The following is a 16709-nucleotide window of genomic DNA, read 5'->3' as shown; positions in this document are numbered from 1 at the left end:
CACCGAACCTTTTTCCCTCAGCTGGCTCACATTCCGCAGCCACAAACGAGTGTTTATAGAAATAATAATTTTTCGCTTTATAATCCAGTACCCCAAACAACTGCTTTCCGAAACACTAATTTTTCTCATAGACCGGTTCAAAATTTTTATAATGGATATCAAAATATACCTCAACAACCTCAATTTGTACCCCCGCGTCCATTCGCGCCTAAACCTCAAGCAAGACCGGAGCCAATGGAAGTAGACCCCAGCTTGCGCTCAAATAGGATAAATTATATGAATAGACCAAATCCAAATGATTTCCAAGGAAAAAGACCAGCTTCGCTAGGTTTCCAAAATCCTACTAGCAAAGTACAGCGGAACTTCCATTTGGAAACCAATAACACGCCTGAAGAGATGAGCTACTACAGCCATCCGCCGAGTAATGTTGAACCTAGTTACCAACCCGTGTATAATAATTCATACGAGGTACAAGAATATTTCCAGCAGATTCCACAGGAATCCGTCACATTAGCAAATCAACAGGATCAACCGGATGACTTTAGCGATGTACATTTTTTAGGTTAACCGACTCCTCGTTGCCCTACGTTAAATGCAAATCGAGGAGTGGAGAAATTCTTAACATCCTTATAGACACCGGGTCGACAAAAAATTATATTCAGGCAACACTACCTTCTAAAATAATCCCGAATGAGGAATCATTTTTTGCAAAATCAGTCGCAGGCCAAATAGAAATAACCCACCATACTTTTATTAATTTATTCAACGTTCGAGACATTAATCTGAAATTTTACATTTTACCCACGTTGACGTCCTTTCATGGGATATTAGGACACGATAGCCTTAAAGAACTAGGAGCAGTTATGCATTTGAAGGAAAACTATATGACAATTAGTAATGGTACGAGGATAAAATTATTTCAAAAGACGACACAAGCAGTAAACGCGATAGACGTAAAAGACGACCATATGACTAAAGACCAAAAGGAAAAATTAGGTAGGTTAATATCGAAAGTACCAAATCTTTTCGCTGAACCTGATAGGAAGTTCACGTTCACGACAAAGGTAATAGGCGAAATTCGTACAAAGAATGATACTCCAGTTTATACACGATATTACCCATACCCAATGTCCCTAAAATCAGAAGTGGAAAAGCAGGTCCAAGAACTGCTTAAGGATGGAATTATTAGACCATCACGGTCTCCGTATAATTCACCTGTCTGGATTGTGCCAAAAAAACCTGACTCACAGGGTAACAAACAGTACAGGCTAGTAACAGATTATAGGAAACTTAACTCAGTTACTATAGCGGACAGATACCCAATTCCGGACATCACTGAAGTCCTTGCGCAGTTAGGAAGTAACACTTTTTTTCGGTGCTTGATTTGAAAAGCGGCTTCCATCAGATCCCGCTAAAAGAATCCGATATAGAAAAGACAGCCTTTTCCATCAATAATGGAAAGTACGAATACACTAGATTGGCCTTTGGCTTGAAAAATGCCCCGTCAATCTTCCAAAGGGCATTAGACGACATTCTCCGCGAATGCATTGGTGTATTCTGTTACGTTTACATTGACGATATTATTGTATTTAGTAAATCTGAAAATGAACACATTCAGCATCTGGAAGAAGTCTTTCAGACACTTGAGGATGCCAATATGAAAGTTCAATTGGACAAATGTCATTTTTTCAAAAAATCTGTAGAATTCTTAGGCTTCATTATTTCCTCTGAAGGAATCACCACGAATCCTGCAAAAACAGAGGCTATTTCTAAATTTCCGCCACCCACAACTTTGAAAGAATTAAGATCTTTCCTAGGTCTGTCGGGTTACTATCGAAGATTTATTCAGGACTATGCGAAACTTGCGAAACCCCTAACATCTCTTTTAAGAGGGGAGGAAGGACGTGTGTCCAAAAATCAATCAAAATCCATAAGAATAAATCTTGATTCAGAAGCTTTGGCCGCCTTTCAAAAAATAAAATCTACCCTTGTATCAAGAGACATAATATTGACATACCCAGATTTTACTAAAGACTTTGACTTGACCACCGACGCATCGAATTTTGCTATTGGTGCAGTTCTTTCCCAAGAGGACAAGCCAATAATGTTCATTTCAAGAACATTAAGCAAAACAGAAGAGAATTATGCCACAAATGAAAAAGAAATGCTGGCAATTATATGGGCTTTAAATTCACTTAGGAACTACCTATACGGTACAGCTAAGGTGAATATTTTTACCGACCACCAGCCCCTTACCTATGCGTTGAGCAATAAAAACAACAACAGTAAGATGAAAAGATGGAAAGCCATCTTGGAAGAGTACAACTACAAGTTGCACTATAAACCAGGAAAGGCAAATGTGGTAGCAGATGCTATGTCACGTATTCCCAATGTTCCTGTGAATACTTTAACGTCTAGTGTACATAGTGATGAAAGCTCGTCACAAAATCTTATTTACTCTGTCAATGTACTCAGAAGGAGAAGAAATTTATGTCAAAATTAATAAAAGGACTGGAAAAAAATTACACCTAAATATAGAAAGGAAATTGTCTCCTCGAACGGAAACTCAACAGTAAAGACTAAATCTGGACGAACAGTACACAAAGGACTAATAAAGACGTGATATTTTGTTTCTAATTATTACAGGTTAATATTGACGATATGTAGAGCCGAAGTCGAGATTCTAGACTACACGTCAACACACCTAATACTGATCAATAACGGACAAACTAAAATACGAGACGGAACATTTCGAATAATCCACACAATAGACCTTGACTCCTATGACAGTTTCTTACACCAAACCCAAACCTATGTTGAGAAAAGTATCCCGAAATCCAATCCTTTTTTCCACCTAAACAACACACATGAATTACAGACGATTAAGCTCGGAACAGTTATAAATGGATCTTCAACTATTATATTGATACTCCTGGCTTCTATCATTGGATTCATCATCCTAAGGGCATCCAAGACCTCACCCAATATGAACAGGACCATTGCGAACAAACAAGAAATTCAATTCCCCAATGCACCCACAGTCATCTTAGCCAATAGAACTCCATCCAATTTACGATTGAATGATATCCCATATTTTTGAAGAAAAAACAGACAATTGAGGGCAATTGTATTTAAGAGGGGAGGAGTTAACGCCAGCCATATGCACATCAGACACACGATATAGCAACAACAACATCAACAGACAACAGGTAAAGTGGGACAATGCTGAGTGGACAGTTCCCACAGATTGGGCAATGCGAGGAAATGACCGCTACACGCGCGGATATACGATATCCAACTCAGCATAATGTGTAGCTATAAGATTAGGTAATTTTAAGTATGTAGAGTTAGTTAGTTTCCAACTGGCAATTAATAAAGAAGGTTGTTTCAAACTTTAAGTTTGGATCAACAAAAAAATATTTTTTTAAAATTTTTAAAATAAACTAATTTAATTTATATATTCTGGGTCGTGGTGAAATTCTGAGTCAATCTGAGCATGTCCGTCCGTCCGTCTGTCTATCGACTTGAAACTTTGCACAAGTAGTTGTTATTGATGTAGGTCGGATGGTATTGCAAATGGGCCATATCGGTCCACTTTTACGGATAGCCCCCATATAAACGGACCCCCAAATTTGGCTTGCCGAGCCTCTAAGAGAAGCAAATTTCATCCGATCCGGCTGCTTTTGGTATATGGTCTCTAATAACCATACAAAAATTGGTCTATAATTATATATAGCCCCCATATAAACCGATCACCAGATTTGACCTCCGGAGCCTCTTGAAAGACCAAAATTCATCTGATGCAGTTGAAATTTGGTACGTGGTGTTAATATATGGCCTCAAACACCCATGCAAAAATTGGTCGAAATCGGTCAATAATTATATAGAGGCCTCATATAAACCGATCCCCAGATTTGACCTCCGGACCCCCTTGGAAGAGCAAAATTCATCCGATTCGGTTGAAATTTGGTACGTGATGTTAGTATATGGTATCCACCAACCATGCAGGAATGGGTTCATATCAGTCCATAATTATATATAGCCCCCTAAAAACCGATCCCCAGATTTGACCTCCGGTGCCTTTTGGAGAAGCAAAACTCATCCAATCTGGTTGAAATTTGGTACGTGGTGGTAGTATATGATATTTAACAACCATGTCAAAAGCGGTCGATATCAGTCCATAATCATGTATTGCCCCCATATAAACCTATCCCGAGATTTGATTTTGGAGCCTCTTGGAGGAGCAAACTTCAACCGAGTCTGTTGAAATTTGGTACATTGTGCTAGTATATGGCAGTTAACAACCACGCCTAATTAGGTCAACATCGGTCTATAATTATATATAGCCCTCAGATAAATCGATCCCCAATCACACAAAAATTGGTCAATATCAAGTTCATAATTCTACACCCAGAGAAGGAATATGATCACCTCAACCATGTTTCAAGAGCAAAATGTTATTTTTGGATGATCACCATGTAACATGTTCGTCGCAACCATGTTATTTTCTCGGAAATTATTAATCTGTTTTCGGCCAGCATGTTATGTTTGGCGAGAAAACAACATTTTTGCGAGAAACATGTTACATGGTCACCATCCAAAAATAATATTTTGCTCTTGACACATGTTTGGGGTGATCATATTCCTTCTCTGGGTTTATATAGCCCCCATATTTCAATACTGGCTCTCTACGTACAGTGCAAAAGTCCATGTCGATTCGTAATTATTTGTAGACTTACCTATACATAACTTTTTTGTCTAATATATACCAAGTAGGGACTAACTCAAAATTTAGAAAACGATGTTACGAAGTTTTAAGATACCACAACCCAAGTAATTCATTGTCAATGACAGACTTTCGTAGAAGTTTCTACGCAACCCATGGTGGAGGGTACATAAGATTCGGCCTGGCCGAACTTACGGCCGTATATACTTGTTTTATGTTTTCGTCTGGAACCACCTCTTTCATTTCACCACGCTTGAATTTTGCATAACAATCAATTATTGTTGATTTCCCTGGGGCAGAGTCCGGAAACTCATTATCAAGCCAAGTTTTTGCTTCCACCGTATTTTTCCCCTTCAGAAAACAGTATTTTATCAAAACACGAAATTCCTTTTTTCCATTTTTTTCACAATAACAAAAGATGCTTCACAAATGACGCTCTATCTCACAAACTAATTGACTTACAGACGTCAAATTTTGACACGAATCATTTGAACGTTGGTACTATATAAAAATAATATGCATTTAATACTAGCGACGCCATCTATGTGTCAGACCGGGGACTTATCAGCCAACCTGTTAGTGTTTTCCAACAACATTGAAAATTTCGCGAAACGATTTGCTATTTTTCTTTAAACCGATAATGATTTTTTTTGTTTCTAAGAAGATTTCAGTTCTCATGATTCTGACTACGTTTGCTATGTGAAATCGAACTTTTCACTTCAAATAACAATTACGAATTACTAAAGGCAATATCAATACAGTAATCCCTCGATTTACGTCGTTATTGGTTCCGGAATTTGACGACGTTAATGGAAACGACGTAAACCGAATTAAAAATTGCTCATACTTACTCCTGTGTCCTCTGTGTCCGAGCATCAAAACAATAATGCATTCATGATTGAAAAGCTACACACATATAGAAATAAATCAAATGCTAAACGTGTACAGAGTTATAAACTGGGATTCCCCTGCTTTCAGTTCTAAATTGTAAACAAGTGATGCGGCTAAAATGGAATGGCAAACCAAAACGAAGTTGGATGGACCAAAGAATCGACGACGTAAATCGAATGGCGACGTAAATCGAAGTTGGATGGAACAAACAATTTGGCGACGTAAATCGAAACAACGTAAACCGAGGCGACGTATATCGAGGGATTGCTGTAATCATTTTCTAGCATTACCTCGGGCAAAAAAAAAAAAAAAAAACGGTGAAGAGAACGGTACGCTAAATTAGTCAATAATAAATGAGTTGAAATGCAAGTGTTGACTCACTTATGTTGAGTTTTTATACAAATGTTTTTAAGAAATAATATTTCAAAGTTGTTTTTGTTTTTTTTTTTTCACTGTTATTTACTTTGGGTTGACTAAAACTTTATATTTGCTTGAATAAAACCTATATATGTTTTATGTTCAATAATCTTATGAGAGGCGAAATGGGTTATGGGTGTTGACACACTTTTGAAGCTCATTGTATATTAGTCGCATATACACCTTTTTGCAAACAATTAATCCTTTCATTGTTACCTTTGTCATATTCTATTCATTGACATGTCTCAATGCACAAATGTGTTTAGGCAAATTTGAATCTGACGTTGATCTTGGAAAATTCAAAAAGCCATCAAGCTGGGAATTTTTGAACAATGGAAGCTAATCATATGCAATTAATCGATGGTCATACGCCTATCATTTAACCAGACAAAGGTAATTTATTTAACACATTGACCTGCCTCAATTCCCACATTCACACTTGTGGTGTCTCATTGTATGTTAAGTGTGCGTGTGAGAGGGAGAGGCAGAGAGAAAGCAACAGAGATTGTTGGGGCCCATAATAACCTGCCATAATCCATAGCCCTGCCAATTAACATTACAAATTCGAATTGGTTGACACAGATTTGCAAAATTAATAATGAACGGAAGAGCTTTCGAACTCTTTTGTGCAATTGGGACAAATTTATTCAATAAATATGTCATTATAGTGCAGATAACTTTAAAATGAAAACATAATTCCCATGGACAAAGCAATAAAAAAAGAGTCCATTTGAAGGCTTATCTCTTTATCCCTCCACCATAGGATGGGGGTATATTAACTTTGTCATTCCGTTTGTAACACATTGAAATATTGTTCTAAGACCCCATAAAGTATATATATTCTGGGTAGTGGTGAAATTCTGAGTCGATCTGAGCATGTCCGTCCGTCTGTTGAAATCACGCTAACTTCCGAACGAAACAAGCTATCGACTTGAAACTTGGCACAAGTAGTTGTTATTGATATAGGTCGGATGATATTGCAAATGGGCCATATAGGTCCACATTTACGTATAGCCCCCATATAAACGGACCCACAAATTTGGCTTGCCGATCCTCTAAGAGAAGCAAATTTCATCCGATCCGGCTGAAATTTTGTACATGGTGTTAGTATATGGTCTCTAACAACCATGCAATAATTGGTCCCCATCGTGGTCCCCATTGTGGATGACAGTCTTTCGTAGAAGTTTCTACGCAATCCATGATGCAGCGTACATAAGATTCGGCCTGGTCGAACTTACGGCCGTATATACTTGTGTAATTTAATGTATACCACGTATGGACTTACTTATAATTTAGAAGACGGTGTTAGGAGGTTTTAAGATACCCTGCCATCGGCAAGCGTTACCGCAACCCAAGTAATTCGATTGTGGATGGCAGTGTTTAGAAGAAGTTTCTACTCAATCCATGGTGGAGGGTACATAAGCTTCGGCCTGGCCGAACTTACGGTCGTATATACTTCTTCAGAGGTAAATCCGTATATACAAAGGGTTTAATATTTTGGGTAAACATATTTTTAGGCATAATATATTAATATTCCAGTTTATTAAAAAGTAAAATATGTAATGCTTGCAAAAATTTACATTATTTCATGGAAATATGCTTCATTAAAATTATAATTTCAAAACAAGCGTATACGTCCAGGCCGAATACTATTTATCCTACACCAAAGATTGCGTACAAATTAGAGGTATGCGCGTGACATGAAATTGTCGTGACACGCGTGAATCACCTGAGTCGTGAACAAATTCCAAAGCTTCTATCGTGAATGTGCATGAATGGGACTAAATCAAATATGTTCGTGCGTGAGTTAGCAATAAAATGTGCCCGAATAAAAATTTTGCAAAAACACGTTCATTAAAAAATAAAAATTTATTTCTTAATCGTATGTTAATCACGTCTAATATCTGAATAACATAAATTAATTTAGCTGTGGAACTATATTCTATTTTTATACCTTGCGCCACACTGTGGAACAGGGTATTATAAGTTAGTGCATATGTTTGTAACACCCAGAAGGAGACGAGATAGACACATGGTGTCTTTGGCAATAATGCTCAATGCTCCCTGAGTTGTTATAACCATGTCCGTCTGTCCGTCCGTCCGTCTGTCTGTGAACACATTTTTGTGATCAAAGTCTAGGTCGCAATTTAAGTCCAGTCGCGTTCAAATTTGGCACATGTTCCTAATTTGGGTCAGAATAGAACCCTATTGATTTTGGAAGAAATCGGTTCAGATTTAGATATAGCTCCCATATATATCTTTCGCCCGATATGCACTAATATGGACCCAGAAGCCAGAGTTTTATACCGATTTGCTTGAAATTTTGTACAAACATAACACTTAGTCGTATAGTCAAGTGTGCAAAATTTGATTGAAATCAAATCAGATTTAGATATAGCTCCCATATATATCTTTCGCCCGATATGGACTTATATGGCCCCAGATGCCAGATTTTTGGCCGAATTTGGTTGAATTTTTGCACTAGGAGTACAATTAGTAGTATAGTCATGTGTGTCAAATTTGATTGAAATCGGTTCAGATTTAGATATAGCTTCCATATATATTTTTCGCCCGATATGGACTTATATGGACCCAGAAGCCAGAGTTTTGGCCCAATTTGGTTGAAATTTTGCACAGGGAGTAGATTTAGCATTGTACCTATGAGTGCCAAATTTGATTGAAATCGGTTCAGATTTATATATAGCTCCCATATATAGCTTTCGCCCGATTTAGTTGAAATTTTGCATAGGGAGTAGAATTAGCATTGTAGCTATGCGTGTCCCTTTGGTTGAAATCGGTTCAGATTTAGATATAGCTCCCATATATATGTTTTTCTGATTTCGACAAAAATGGTCAAAATACCAACATTTTCCTTGTTAAATCGCCACTACTTAGTCGAAAAGTTGTAAAAATGACTCTAATGACTTTCCTAAACTTCTAATACATATATATTGAGCGATAAATCATAAATAAACTTTTGCGAAGTTTCCTTAAAATTGCTTCGGATTTAAATGTTTCCCATATTTTTTTACTAATATTGCGTTCCACCCTAGTGCATTAACCAACTTAAATTTTGAGTCTATAGATTTTGTAAAAGTCTTTCAAATTCTGTCCAAATCGAGTGATATTTAAATGTATGTATTTGGGACAAACCTTTATAAAGGGTGATTTGTTAAGAGCTTGATAACTTTAAAAAAAAAAAACGCATAAAATTTGCAAAATCTCATCGGTTCTTTATTTGAAACGTTAGATTGGTCCATGACATTTACTTTTTGAAGATAATTTCATTTAAATGTTGACCGCGGCTGCGTCTTAGGTGGTCCATTCGGAAAGTCCAATTTTGGGCAACTTTTTCGAGCATTTCGGCCGGAATAGCCCGAATTTCTTCGGAAATGTTGTCTTCCAAAGCTGGAATAGTTGCTGGCTTATTTCTGTAGACTTTAGACTTGACGTAGCCCCACAAAAAATAGTCTAAAGGCGTCAAATCGCATGATCTTGGTGGCCAACTTACCGGTCCATTTCTTGAGATGAATTGTTCTCCGAAGTTTTCCCTCAAAATGGCCATAGAATCGCGAGCTGTGTGGCATGTAGCGCCATCTTGTTGAAACCACATGTCAACCAAGTTCAGTTCTTCCATTTTTGGCAACAAAAAGTTTGTTAGCATCGAACGATAGCGATCGCCATTCACCGTAACGTTGCGTCCAACAGCATCTTTGAAAAAATACGGTCCAATGATTCCACCAGCGTACAAACCACACCAAACAGTGCATTTTTCGGGATGCATGGGCAGTTCTTGAACGGCTTCTGGTTGCTCTTCACTCCAAATGCGGCAATTTTGCTTATTTACGTAGCCATTCAACCAGAAATGAGCCTCATCGCTGAACAAAATTTGTCGATAAAAAAGCGGATTTTCTGCCACTGATTTTGGTAATAAAATTCAATGATTTGCAAGCGTTGCTCGTTAGTAAGTCTATTCATGATGAAATGTCAAAGCATACTGAGCATCTTTCTCTTTGACACCATGTCTGAAATCCCACGTGATCTGTCAAATACTAATGCATGAAAATCCTAACCTCAAAAGAATCACCCTTTATATAGCACCCAACACATTTGACGGATGTGATATGGTATCGAAAATTTAGATCTACAAAGTGGTGCAGGGTATAATATAGTCGGCCCCGCCCGACTTTAGACTTTCCTTACTTGTTTTTACTAACATTGTGTTCCAACCTAGTGCATTAGCCGACTTAAATTTTGAGTCTATAGATTTTGTAGAAGTCTATCAAATTCTGTCCAAATCGAGTGATATTTAAATGTATGTATTTGGGACAAACCTTTGTATATAGCCCCCAACACATTTGACGGATGTGATATGGTATCGAAAATGTAGATCTACAAAGAGGTGCAGGGTATAATATAGTCGGCCCCGCCCGACTTTAGACTTTCCTTACTTGTTTAATTTAGTTACCTTTTCTCATTCTCGGTTGTAAAATGTCGATTCCTGTGAATTTGTCGTAAGCCATATGAATTGTCGTGAATTCTGAACGATTGTGAGTCTTAAAAATAAGTTCGTGCGTGAATAAACATTTTGCGTGAGTGAAATTTCACTCACACGCCCACCTCTAGTACAAAGTTCTAACAATTTGTCATTCACAATTGAATTATTTTGGTAACGTTTGACGATGACAAGGTATCTTAAGCCTTCTAATTTAGAAGCTAGTCCATAAGTTAGATACAAGTACACCCAAACAAAATATTGCTTGTATTGTTCAAACATATTATGTTTCCCCTTAGACATATATATTTTTGAGGTGCCAATTGGTTACTTCCATTTGCTTACTTGCAGCAAAATGTCATAAATATACTTGTGTTGGATTACAGATAAAAAAATATGTTTATAACTTATTGGAATTTTATACTCCAAATATTTATTTATAAACAAAATATATAAGTCAACAAGCAATCACGTTTATGTTTATGTCTCTCGTTTATCCCTTTATGTCTTTCGTTATGTCTCTCAATCACCATCTTTAGTTTCTCTTTATACTCTCTCGCTCTCTCTTTCTAAACACATATATGTTTACAGGCAATTACACCGAAACATATGAAAAACAGTCCTTTTCGTACATTTAGTATTGTTCAATCTTCGTAGAACTTCGTCAATTGACATATGAGCTATCCACGGGATTTTAAGAATTCTTAGATATATCCTCATTTCGAATACTTCTAATTGCTTATCATCTATTGCGTTTAGTGATCATAGTTCCAGTGTGTATTATAACATTGGCCATAACAGGTTGGCTGATAAGTCCCCGGTCTGACACATAGATGGCGTCGCTAGTATTAAATGCATATTATTTTTATATAGTACCAACCTTCAAATGATTCGTGTCAAAATTTGACGTCTGTAAGTCAATTTGTTTGTGAGATAGAGCGTCTTTTGTGAAGCAACTTTTGTTATTGTGAAAAAAATGGAAAAAAGGAATTCCGTGTTTTGATAAAATACTGTTTTCTGAAGGGGAAAAAATACGGTGGAAGCAAAAATTGCTTGATAATGAGTTTCCGTATTCTGCCCCAGGGAAATCAACAATAATTGATTGGTATGCAAAATTCAAGCGTGGTGAAATGAGCACGGAGGACGGTGAACGCAGTGGACGCACGAAAGAGGTTTTGAATGACCGTAAAATGAAGTTTATCGAGATATCAGAGCCCTTAAAGATATCAAAGGAACGTGTTGGTCATATCATTCATCAATATTTGGATATGCGGAAGCTCTGTGCAAAATGGGTGCCGCGCGAGCTCACATTTGACCAAAAACAACAACGTGTTCATGATTCTGAGAGGTGTTTGCAGCTGTTAACTCTTAATACACCCGAGTTTTTCCGTCGATATGTGACAATGCATGAAACATGGCTCCATCACTACACTCCTGAGTCCAATCGACAGTCGGCTGAGTGGACAGCGACCGGTGAACCGTCTCCGAAGCGTGGAAGGCTCAAAAGTCCGCTGGCAAAGTAATGTTCTCTGTCTTTTTGGATGCGCATGGAATAATTTATATCGATTATCTTGAGAAGGGAAAAACCATCAATAGTGACTATTATATGGCGTTATTGGAGCGTTTGAAAGTCGAAATCGCGGGAAAACGGCCCCATATGAAGAAGAAAAAAGTGTTGTTCCACCAAGACAACGCACCGTGCCACAAGTCATTGAGAACGATGGCAAAAATTCATGAATTGGGCTTCGAATTGCTTCCCCATAGTGTTGTAAATTTTGATTACTTTTGGATACTCGTTACTACTCGTTACTTTTGAACTGAGTACTCGTTACTACTCGTTAGGTTAGGTTAGGTGGCAGCCCGATGTATCAGGCTCACTTAGACTATTCAGTCCATTGTGATACCACATTGGTGAACTTCTCTCCAACTACTCGTTACTTTAATAAAAAATTAAAAAGGGGCATTCCGTTTATTTTTCTGATATTTATTAAGAAAAATTCTTACATTAGACCCTATACGAACGCCACGTACTCAATTTCAGTCGGATCGAATGAAATCTTAGGATCGGTTTATATGGGGCCTATGTGTATTATTTTCAACCGAATCCGATGAAATTTGCTTCTCTACAAGGCTCAAGGGGTCGCGACCGCCATATTTGCTATTGCAAAGGGTCCGATACCATCCGACCATCAACAAGAACTACTTGTGCCAAGTTTTAAGTCGATAGCTTGTTTCGGTGGGAAGATAGCGTGATTTCAACAAATCGCTGGATCGACTCAGAATTTCACCACGACCCAGAATAGATATACTTTAGAGGGTCTTAGAGCAATATTTCGATGTGTTATAAACGGTATAACAAAGTTAATATAACACCATCCAAAATCATTTGCTGCAAATAATTACCATATTAACCACGTCTTAGTTCTTTCTTACTATTTGTGAGAAGTGTACGAAAATTTTCTTCTGCTTTAGTTAGCAGAAATTTATATCCACGTTTACTTCATAAAATTTTTGAGACATACAGTATGTCAAGCAAGTCTTTTGACATTGCCAACTATTTCAAATTCTAGAAATAATTGAAATATTAAATATTTTATTAAATTTTTAATTCTGTGTACGTATGTATACTTTGCAAAATACATAATAAAATATTTTTTTAAAATTTCATTATATTTAATTTTGGAACAAAACATAATTTTTATCCCATTGTCAAAACACTTTCTTGACAAACTGTATATACTTGAAACAAATGAAATTGCATTGGGCTGGGGAAAATTTCATATAAAATTTAAAAATAAAGCATAGAAGTTTTTTAAGTACAAATTATACCATAAATATAAGCAGAGGGAGAGAAAGGGGTAGAAAAAGGCCGAGAATACCAACATAACTTAAAGGGTGGTTAAATTGTAAGGGCCGATGTTGAATGTGAACCACACCTAAACGCCAAGTTTTTTTCCGAATTTTATTTGACATTTCTCTATTTCAGACTTACTCAATTTGAACCATGGAGAGAAATTCACAATCCAACAACGTGTTAAATGGTTCCAAGAAATGGCAACAGTGGATGATCAATTTTCGAAGAAAATCATCTTCAGTGATGAGGCACATTTTCACCTCAGTTGATTCGTCAATAAACAGAATTTGGGCGAATGAGAATCCAAGAGTGATTGTCGAAAAACCAATGCACCCACAAAGAGTGACTGTTTGGTGCGGTTTATGGGCTGGCGGCATCATCGGGCCGTATTTTTTCCAAAATGAGGCCGGTCAGGCTGTTACTGTGAATGGTGTTCGCTATCGTGAGATGATAACGAACTTTTTATGGCCCGAATTGGAAGATATGGATGTGGACGATATGTGGTTTCAGCAGGACTGTGCCACTTGCCACACAGCTAACGAAACAATGGCTCTTTTGCGCAACAAATTCAATGGCCGTGTTATCTCACGTAATGGCGATGTCAATTGGCCGCCAAGATCATGTGATTTGACACCGTTGGACTTTTTTCTTTGGGGTTATTTGAAAGAAAAGGTGTACGTCGATAAGCCAGCAACAAATCAAGAGCTAAAGGATGAGATAATTCGGCACATTAACGGCATAGAACCTCAATTATGGGTCAGCGTCATCGAAAATTTGGACCATCGGATGAAGGTGTGGCACCGAGGTCGCGGCGCCCATTTGGCCGATATTTTGTTCCATACATAATTGAGTAATACCAATATATCATAATAAAATAAAATTACAATAATTTCCTAAATAGTTTGTGTTTTATTCAAAACATCTGCCCTTGAAATTTTAACCACCCTTTATAAGTGAGAATAAAATCTATAAATAGATATGAGAGGAGCAACTCACTCACTCTTTGTGAGTATATTTATGGGTAAGCTATTATTTTTGGACAGCTGGTATGCTTGCGACGAAGTACTTATTTTTCGACAGCTTGCACCGAAGCACTTTCCTCCAATGTCATGCCCGTGTAAGAGTATTACTGCTGATATAGGTACGAAGAAGTTGTTACCTAATTTGGCACAGGCATACTTGTACTCATACCTGGTAATAGGAGTTTTTGCTGGAAAACAATAGTTAATTTTTGCATCAGTTTAACAACTGCCTTTTTCGGTTTTGAATTAGAGAAACATTTGCACTGACAATGTCGTTAAAATTAAACATTTTTTCAAATAAAATGAAAACCAATTCTTTAAAAAGAAAATACAAAGTATTAACACCTCATTTTAACTTTTGTACAAACACATCTGTGTCCAAATGGCATGTTCTCACTCTCTCTTCCTTTCGCATATCGCTATGGGTGTCATGATTAATGTTCTTGGCAATGACAGAAGTTTCCACTGGTAATTAGTAACAAATACTGCCTTCATATTCGCCACAATTGTCAAGAAGGTTGATAACAAAAAGCCAAATGTAATTCCGACTGACAGGACGACATATTAACCATGCCAAAAGAAATGCTTCATTAGAACCATCTCTTACCCAGATACGACAACAAATCGTTTGATGGAATTTTCCATCATTTATTATGCCAATTGGGGGAAAATACAGGCGCCAAAAATGTTCGTTACACTGGCATTCGTCTCATTTATTAGCCGATATTTGTAGAAAATTGCGCCCTTATCTATAGTAGTAGTAGTAGGTTGGAACATATGATGACAATTTATTAAAACCCATTGGCTTATGTTTCCATGTTTTTGAGGACCGCAACAGTGGTGAGTCTAGTTAGGAACTAAAAAAAGGAATTCAATGAATCACTGTAATCCTCTTAGGTCGAAACATAAAACAAGAGATAACTTGTAGAAGGAAATATATACATAAGGCCCACAAATCGGATGGGTAGAATCTTCCACTGAAAAAATAATGAATCCCCCAGGAAGAAAACTTTCGGTTAATCTTAGAAAATTTTAAATTTTTTAGAAAATTTTAACTAAACAGTATTACTGACGCTAGCAAAACGCCAATATCATACAAATAAGTAAAAATTTTTCAACAAATTCAAGAGAATTTATTTTACATAATTAGTTTTTTTCATTTGTTAAAGAAAATTTTGCAGTTCGAAGGAAAAAATTGGACTTCAAAATTACAAGAATGTCTTTAGTGCAGGGATCCGGAGCGGAGCGGAGCGGAGCAAGCCCTTTTTTTGCCGGAGCGGGAGCGGAGCGGCATTTCTAAAATCCGGAGCGGAGCGGGAGCGGAGCGGTTTCCAAATGAAAAACCGCTCCGCTCCGAATAAAATATTACTTGAATGAAATGTGTAACTTTGAAATTACACTGTGTAGGTAATTTCAAATTTAGCTAGTACTTAGCGTAGTGTGAGTAAACGTTTAAAATGTACGATATGTATTTTTGTACGTACGTACATTGGGGAAAACACAACGTGTTTTTTAGTAATTGTTTTCAAAAACGGCAAATGTCAAAATATATATCTAGTATGTGTTGTAAAAGTAACAACAGTACTTTCGATCAATTTCATCCCGTATTACTACAAAGATGTTTGTAATGAACGTCAAATAAATGCAATTAAACGATCTTATTTATATTTAATTTTTTAGTTTTCTACATTGAAAAAAATATTGTCGTGAAGTCAAAGATTCCATGTCCTTAGAATAAGAATGCAAATTTTGCTTAACATGGAAGACGCATTTCTCTAAAATAAAGTTTTTTATACCATCACCATAGAATGGTGACGGGGGTATAATAAGTTTGTCATTCCGTTTGTAACACATCGTAATATCGATTTCCGACTATATAAAGTATATATATTCTTGATCAGAGAGAAATTCTAAGACGATATAACGATGTCCGTCTGTCCGTCTGTCTGTCTGTCTGTTGTAATCACGCTACAGTCTTCAATAATGAAGCAATCGTGCTGAAATTTTGCACAACTTCGTCTATTGTCTGCAGGCGGGTCAAGTTCGAAGATGGGTTATATCGGTCCAGGTTTTGATATAGTCCCCATATAAACCGACCTCCCGATTTGGGGTCTTGGGCTTATATAAATCGTATTTTTTATCCAATTTGCCTGAAATTTGAAATCTGGAGGTATTTTATGACCGTAAAGAGGTGTGCCAAAAATGGACGTGGGTATCGGTCCATGTTTTGGTATAGCCCCCATATAGACCGATCTCCCGATTTTACTTCTTGGGCTTATAGAAACCGCAGTTTTTATTCAATTT

This window comes from Haematobia irritans, chromosome 3 (assembly GCF_050003625.1).
Source record: "Haematobia irritans isolate KBUSLIRL chromosome 3, ASM5000362v1, whole genome shotgun sequence".
Lineage (NCBI taxonomy): Eukaryota > Metazoa > Arthropoda > Insecta > Diptera > Muscidae > Haematobia > Haematobia irritans.
The sequence above is the reverse complement of the archived record's forward strand: the minus strand, read 5'-3'. Positions refer to the sequence as shown.